The following is a 6,113-nucleotide window of genomic DNA, read 5'->3' on the forward strand; positions in this document are numbered from 1 at the left end:
CAGGGAGAATACACTGGTTGCAGCGGGGGGCCGCAGGCAGCTGACACCACGACAGCATTTCTCATGGTCACCCTCATCCAGGATCCCTGGGAGCAACACCAGGGACCACCAGGGATGCAGGGAGAAGCCGCCCTGCAAAAGCAGGTGTACAGCGGCAGGGGATAGAGAGCCAGCATCTATGCTGTTACCTCCTGCCCGGGGCAGCAGGGCCAGCACCCCACCTGCGTGTGACTCTGACCACACCATCCCAGGCTGCACAAGGGAGGGGGCAAGGCTCGGGAATGAGTCTTTCCCCCCTTACAGAGCTGAGGGGCCATGGAAGTCTTACCGAGATTGTAGAGCTGCTGCAGGTGGTGGCAGGCGCAGGCAGAGCTCCGTGTCAGTGAGCAGCAGAGCTGTGGCCCAGGACAGCGCGATGGCTTCCTTACCGAAGAAAAACTGCAGCTGCGTTGGCCGGGAATCGAACCCGGGTCAACTGCTTGGAAGGCAGCTATGCTCACCACTATACCACCAACGCATTGCTAGTTGCTCTTACTCCTCCTCATGGGCTCACCACTCCCCACCTCTGCTCCATACCTGCTGTGCAAGCCCACAGGCATTTGTGTGCATGTGCCTCTGGTGGTAAGAGCAGAGCCAAACACCCACCCAGATGCTCACTCCCTCCCTCACCCTCCGGGAGGTGCACGGCACTGGAAACAGGATGGGGGAGCTCTATGGGTCAGGATAGACACAAGGACATGGCCTAGAAAAAACTGCCGTGGGCCAACCAGGCGCAACTTGGGGAAACATCATTTTTTGTCAATTAAGAGTGATTCAGGTAGTGAGAAAGAAAAAGAGAAGCATAAATCAGTGCCTTCCCTCTCCCCTGTCCCAGGCTCAGGTGGTCAATTCGATGGCCTTGGTGCTTTCCAAAGCAGCAGCAGCCTTGTCCTCCTCCCCAGCTACAGATCCTGGGGGTCCCCACTGGCGGCTGGGCAGTGGGCACTGAGCTGCCTGCTGGGAAGGGAGAAACCCCTGTGTCCCCAGGAGAGGTGCTGCCTTGTGGGGAGAGCTCTGCCTGCGGCTCTGCACCCACCCGTCTGCCTTGCCAAGGGGTGCTTTGGGAGTGCTGGCTCCTGAGGCAGCAAAGGAGAAAGAAGGTGGCAGGAGCAGGAGGGCCATGGCCATGGGTGCCCAGAGCGCAGGAGCAGGGCAGGTTAATCCTTGCAGGTGGCGGGAGCCAGGCCAAAAGCAGGTAGCAGAGGATGGTTCCGATCCATCGGCCTCTGGGTTATGGGCCCAGCACGCTCCCGCTGTGCCACTCTGCTCCCCCTAGCCCTGCAGCCACCACTGCCCCCAGCCCAGCCTGATGCTCCCTGGCACTGCCCACACTCACACCTCCTCCCTGTCCTCCTGCCTCCACTCTGCACATAATTTTCATTCTCCTAAACAGATTGAGCTCTCTGCATGAACTTCCTACAAGATTTGGGCCCTCACCAGGAACACCGGGCTCACCCCAAACTCTGTCACATGCATCACTTTCACAGTGAGTGCCTGCTATTTTATTTGGTCCCCCTCTGGAGCCACTTCTGGAGTCAGCGGGGTTTGTCCTCCCACTTGTGAGATGGCTGGGTCCCCTTCCGAGACTGGTTTGTCCTGCTCTCTGGGATTGGCCTCCCTCTGGGATTGGCTTAATGCTCTTGCTACCATGCAAATACCAGATGAAAAAATCTATCAAAGCTATATATGCTGTTACGTTACTGATAAGTTTGCTTTACCTGCAGTAAGTTTGCAGTAACCTGTAATATCATCTACACATTTGTTGCTGCTGTTATTGAGTGCCACTGTTATTGATTGTTGCTGTTATTGATTGCCATTATTATTGATTGCTGCTATACTATTGATTGCTGATAATAATTTGCAGTAGCTTGAGATATATATATATATATATATATATATTCTGTAATAATGGAGGATAAAGCCTCCATCTCCTTGGGTATTACGGAATCCTACAAATACACAGTCACAGTCCGTACACAGCCACAGGCCAGGTAACCCTTTAGGCCGTGATGGCATGGACAGGCCCTTGACACATACAGCTTTGGTCAGCTAAACAGCACCCAGCATTCAGCATATTAGACGATCTTTATTCTACATGCTGTGAATTCAGACACTGAATCATAGAATCATAGAATGCTTTGTGTTGGAAGGGACCTTTAGAGGCCATCCAGCCCAACCCCCCTGCAAGGACCAGAGACATCTTTAATCAGATCAGGTTGCTCAGAGCCCCGTCCAACCTGGCCTTGAATGTGTCAAGGGATGGGACCTCCACCACTTCTCTGGGCAACCTGTGCCAGTGTTTCACCACCCTCACTGTAAAAATGTTCTTCCTTATATCCAGTCTCAATCTCCCCTCCTTTAGTTTAAAACCATTACCCCTTGTCCTGTCACAACTGGCCCTGCTAAAAAGATTGTCCCTGTCTTTCTTATGGGCCCCCTTTAAGTACTGAAAGGCTGCAATCAGGTCTGCCCGCAGCCTTCTCTTCTCCAGGCTGAACAACCCCAACTCTCTCAGTCTGTCCTCTATAGAAGAGGGGCTCCAGCCCTCGGATCATTTTAGTAGCCCTCCTCTGGCCCCACTCCAACACTTCCATGTCCTTCGTGTGCTGAGGGCTCCAGAACTAAGTCTCTCTCTGTAGGATCTGGCTTCCTCCTATCTTTGTTCCCACTCCTTATCTCCTTTAGTAGATACAAGCAAAGAAACAACAGCAATTGTTGGAGCTTTATAGAAGAGGGGCTCCAGCCCTCGGATCATTTTAGTAGCCCTCCTCTGGCCCCACTCCAACACTTCCATGTCCTTCGTGTGCTGAGGGCTCCAGAACTAAGTCTCTCTCTGTAGGATCTGGCTTCCTCCTATCTTTGTTCCCACTCCTTATCTCCTTTAGTAGATACAAGCAAAGAAACAACAGCAATTGTTGGAGCTTCTACTGGGCTTGGGTCACCGTGCCCACCCTGCTCCTGCCCCACGCACAAATATTGTGTAGGGCTTGTAAGCGCAATTATCCTTGTTGTTCGGACACCACCATCCTGGCCGCTGCTGCCTCCCCAAAATGGCATGGCACTCACATGTGAAGCCCTTGCTGTCTACCTGCAGCTCAAATAATATTGTCACCAAAATCAGGAGGAATAAACCTCATAACACCAACGTAGTGTTAAAAGGCAGGCATTCTTTATTCACGGTGCCGGATGCACGGGGGATCACTCCACCTAACGTGCATACCTGGCACCTGTTCCAATCAGGTTATATTGATCAAATACATGCATATTCATTACATTAATAGATAATCAATATAATCTTCTCTAATGATTGGTGCAAATTCTCTCGCTTCCTATGTAAATTACTGCGCAGACTCAGTTGTGCACTTCCATTGTTCTCTTTTGAGTAGGTGGTATCATTTGGGTAGGTGGTCAATGAGTTGGTGGTCGTGATCTCCCCCTGCCGGAATTACCTCCTACCTACTGGGCTCTCTATCTTGGTAGTCCTAGCCAACTGTCTTGGTCTGTTGCACGGAATTACCCTTCATCTTCTTCCCCTGACAGGTGCACATTGTCTATAGTTTTAGCTACATTAATAATGACCTTAAAACTACAGACCATATACTATTCTCATTGTCCTGAACTTAGTGTTCAGCTGGGTAGGGCTGTACAGAAGAGAACACAGCAGCATTCGTGGTTGCATTTTGTAGTTAACTGATTCGATCCCATCACCCCAATGCTGAAAACTAAGATACATAACAATTTCATCATCATTTTGGTTACAATATGATCACGTTTTTAGAGGTTTTCTTTTCTTTTTGCTCAGTGCTGAAACTACTGGGCCATGGAACTCTTAGGGTTATCTAAAAACATGAGAGCAGCATTTAACATGGCAAGGGAGACAAAAAAAAACAAGTCAGTCCTGCAGTTGTTTATCCAGAGACAGGATCCTTCAGGGAATGGTCTGAAGGCTTGCTGACGAGGTCCCAATGGCCTCTGTGTGGAATTATGGTCCTGTGTACAAGCGCTGACAGCCTGCTCTAAACCATCACTGAAGGCTGTAGAACTATGGCTACTTAAAGATGCTTCTGCTTTCTCCTCCATGTAAAAGGAAACACAAAGATCTGGAGACACCTTGCAGGATGGGACCAGTGTGTAGCTGATTATCTTATTTCATGTGATGAGGCTCAACTTTTGGTCTCCTTCAGCCTTGTTTGTGAACTGCCTCAAGTCTCAGTCTTGTAAGTTCTTGCACCCAAAGTCCATGATTATTTTGGAGAGATGCATTGCACATGTTCATAGCAGACATAAGTGAGGAGACGGGCTGGATGGGTGCTTATCTTTACAGAAAGGTGCTAAATCCTCTCCCCTTATTTGTTTTCAATATATAAAATACATTTTGATAAATAAGCTTAGACTACATTTATATTTGGGCAAACAGTGAGCTGCAGAGAGCAATGTTAATGTTGATGTTGATGTTGATGTGAATGTTGATGTCGATGTTGATGTTAATGAGGTGGCCATTCGAAACTGGCTTCATAAGACAACAGTAATTATTTTCATTGAGATTTTAATGCCAGATACATTCATCCAGAAGCTGCGGACCTTGCATGGTCCTGGTGCTGCACTAATCACTCCCAGCATTCTGCATATAAAGTAGCCACAGCTGCAGCTGCTGAGGGGACTGTTGTTCCTGAACCTTAAGGAGGGGAACGGCAGCTCGTTTGGTCTGAAAGGTGTCATTGTCTAAATTTCAGCTGATCACCTAGGAATTGTGCTTTACAACTCGTGGGGAGAAAGTTCATCTTTTGAAGTGGATTCAGTGGCTCCAAAATTAGGTGTGAAAGGTGCACTTTAAATTCTGACACGCTTTTTAGATCTGAGCCTGTGAACTAGTGAGAGATGTTAATTAAGTTTGTGTCAGCGATGTTCAGGGTTGCTTTTTTTTAATAGGCAAAAAAACCCATTTTCCAGCAAAATTGTTTTCACCCTGATGAATTCACAAGGCTCATGGTGACAATTTTGTTTTAAAAAAATGAGAATAAGACGAATAACAGTAGTATTTTAAAAATCACCATCTAGACGTATTTATTTTATTGCTGTATGAATGTCTCAACAAGTTAATAAAAGTAGTGAAATAAATAATTTGTTTTCACCAGTATTTTGCCTTCACACAGCATGTGAAAACAACTCAAACACTGGGATTTTTCACAGAATTAAAAGGAAGCTGTTGAAATTGGCCTAACAGAAATATCATCTATGCTCCTTTAGGGTCATAGAATAATTCAAGTCTCCAGTACAACCTTCTGCTTGAGGCAGAATCAGCTATGAGGTCAGAGGAGAATCAGCTATGAGGTCAGAGCAGGCAGCTCGGAGCTTTATCCTGTCAGGCCTTGAAAATTTCCCAGGGTTTTTTGCCACAAAGCCGCTCCTCAACCCATCAGTCCCAGACTCATATTGCTGCACGGTCATCTTCCTCTCTAGGGGTGGGACTTTGTCTTTCTTGAATTTCATGAGTTTCCTCTTGTTCCGGCCTGTCCCACTGCCTCTGGTGGCATCCCTCCCCCTGGGGACACTCAGCTGGTCCCCTGCAAGTGGAGTCACCCACAGATGTGAGAAGAAGGCACCTTGCTAGCAAAGGCTGAGACAGAGGAGGCATTTAGCATCTCTGCTTTACCCGTGTCTGCTGTCACTTACTCACCCGTGCCATTCCGCAGCAGGGCCCCATTTTCCTTGTTCAGCCTTTGACTACCAACACAGCAGGAGAAGCTCTTTTTGCCCTTGATGTTCTCTGCTGGTCTGAGCTCGAGCTGAGCTGTGACTTTCCTAACCCAGTGCCTATGTCCCTGCAAAGTGCTTCTAAATCCCTGCTTTGTGGTTTCTAAATCCCTGCTTTGTTTCTACCTCCCGTATGCTGCCCTTTTGCATCACAGCTCCATTACGTGCTCCCTGTTTAGCCAAGCCCGTTCCCTGCATACACTGAAGCCTGCTGCTGTCCTGACCGTGGGGTCCGTACTATGCTCTTGCTTTTTACTTGCTCCCAGGCTCTCGGACTCCACTGTTTCACAGTGTCCTATCTGATGGGCCTTACACGTTTA

At 48.4% G+C, this 6,113-nt stretch overlaps 1 non-coding gene across 1 annotated transcript; it reads right to left on the bottom strand.

Annotated features, from left to right (window-relative positions):
* Positions 1–445: 445 nt before the first annotated feature.
* TRNAG-UCC lies at positions 446–517 on the bottom strand. The gene has a single exon. It is a non-coding gene; the product is annotated as a tRNA-Gly (tRNA).
* Between the last annotated feature and the right edge of the window lie 5,596 nt (positions 518–6,113).

The sequence above is a fragment of the Egretta garzetta genome, unplaced genomic scaffold (assembly GCF_000687185.1).
Source record: "Egretta garzetta isolate BGI_Z169 unplaced genomic scaffold, ASM68718v1 scaffold1915, whole genome shotgun sequence".
NCBI classification, from domain to species: Eukaryota; Metazoa; Chordata; class Aves; order Pelecaniformes; family Ardeidae; genus Egretta; species Egretta garzetta.